Below are 2,325 nucleotides of genomic sequence, written 5' to 3'. Positions count from 1 at the left end.
CCTCCGCTTGGTCTCTCCCAAGATGGTGGCTCCGGGAACAGCTGAGCATCTTGAATTAGAAAGCAATGGAATTCTTGCTTCTGCTACAACTTCCCTTAGCTATAAGCCTTCCAACCTTCTAAATATTCCTTTATATGTAGTTCAGAGTTCTGGCACCATCCCCTGAGCCTGCTTGGTCCGGTATTCTGTGTTGTTGCTGATTGAGCTCCTCAATGCACATCTACCCATCTGCCATCTTGTTTATTCTCCAATTAATAATTCTTTACACTGAACTTTCCCTGGTTAATTTACTGTCCTGGGAATGGTCCTTTGAGTTTTCTGTCGTGGAAGTGGTCCCAGGAGATAGACATGTAAAGATGTTAGTTTTGAAGTGACTTGGTTATGTATTTGGACTTGATTACAATAATGGTAATGAGCTTCTTGCCCATGAGAAATGGGACGCTAGGAATCCATGGCATGCAGTGGCATCACAAGTACTCCAGCTGTTACCTCTGATGTATTGTGACAAGTCCCAACCAAAACAAGTATGTTAAGAACCCAAGTGACCGTCATACTTGTCTAACAGAACTGTGGTGTGGAATAGGCAGAGGTCAAAAAAAGAAAATTCAGATACAATAGTGATATATTGTTATCAGGACTGATTGTGAGAGTTGGAAATGTAAAGGTAGACGTTTTGTAGCAAGGAGGGGAGTGATTAACTTTTCAGTCTAGGAGCGGAGGTCCCTGGGGCCATCAAGTGAGAAGAGCAGAGAGTGGGACCCTACCCAGAGAAGCACTGATGCCTGAGATGGAGGCAGAGACTATGACGTGGAGAGATGGAGCAGTTGGGGACTACACAGAGAAGAAGAGGGCCTGTGTGCTGACAAATGGGTGGCAGGCTTGTAGGGTATACCCTTTGGTTGGTTGATGATGCATGTAGGGGATTGTAACCATGACAATGAAATGATATATGATAGGATGAATGTAAAACTAATGTTCTCCCATGTAAACTATCACATAATTCACAATAAAACATTTAAAAAAATTCAATATTTAATTGTGTGGATTGTTAAATCATATTACAGAAACAATTAAATACATAGTCTCACCAAGTTTCTCATGTGAAATTTAGGGCACTGACTAGGAAAAAATGAGATGCTAACCCTTGGAATGGGTGCATCTGGTTGAATAATGCTGAATCTCTAAGTCATTCTCTGCCTCCTTTCCTAGTGGAACTAACTTGGAGTCTTGCATCATAATCTGCCCTCTAGTTTCCAAACCACTTCATTTCATAGATCCAGAGCCCCTTGATTGAAATCAGACAAGGTTCACCTGAGGAAAAACTTTCCTCCACTGCCACAAGTGTATGCTATTAATCTTCCTCCTGGACTATCAGAGCTTTCCATAATTTATCTTTGCTTGTTATATGTAAGTATTTATTTGTGTAAGTTAACTATTTTGTTTTTATTTTCTCCCTTTCCTATTTTATATACAGATGGAAGGAAGCTAACTTTGCAATTCAGCCTTTAGGAAACAGAGTGGTCAGCAGAACTGTGATGGAATTTGGAGAAATATTAATACCACCAGTCATAAATATAATGCCCATTGGGTCTGTATGTTCCCTTAGTTTGGGAAGGGATAAAAATATCTTCACTTTTAATATGGACATCTATGTCCTTTTAAGTGGAAATACAGAGTTGTGCTAGCTATTTATTTATTTATTTATTTATTTATTTATTTATTTTTAACAGAAGTTGAAGAGTACACAAAAATGTGCATATGGAATCTGAATAGCCAAAATATATATTGCTCTACTATCAATTTGTTGTCTCTCAGCTGCAAACGAACAAGTTTGTTGCCTGCTCTGGTAGTAATTGAGCTGAACCCTGTAAACATTTCTCTTTTCCCAGGTGGCATAATGTTAACCTTTGGCAGTAGAGAGTGCTGAAAAGACATTGCGTAAGGAAAGGGTATCACATCAAGGTTCTGGCATGGTCTTTGAAGCAGGCTCCCAACCCGTGTCTAATTTCTACAGTGCCTCACTCCAGTCAATCAGAGATTGACTTACTCCAGTCAAACAGCTCCTGTTATTCAGTAGTATTTACTCTGGAGTCCCATCATGGTACAGTGCTGTTGGCATGACACTTCTCCATGGGTGGACTCTAATGACATCCCCTTAAACAGATTCATCAAACTGTGTCATCCAGAAAGTCATGGCTATTCCTTCTCTAAAGAAGTCTGATTCTCTACAATGGGTGGAGTTCTACTTCCAGACCCTGTTACTTTATTGCACATGATTTCCTTTTATGTATACTATCATGTTTGGTAAGGTGGAGGGTCAGAGAA

This window comes from Chrysochloris asiatica, unplaced genomic scaffold (genome assembly GCF_000296735.1).
Source record: "Chrysochloris asiatica unplaced genomic scaffold, ChrAsi1.0 scaffold00030, whole genome shotgun sequence".
NCBI classification, from domain to species: domain Eukaryota; kingdom Metazoa; phylum Chordata; class Mammalia; order Afrosoricida; family Chrysochloridae; genus Chrysochloris; species Chrysochloris asiatica.
The sequence above is the reverse complement of the archived record's forward strand: the minus strand, read 5'-3'. Positions refer to the sequence as shown.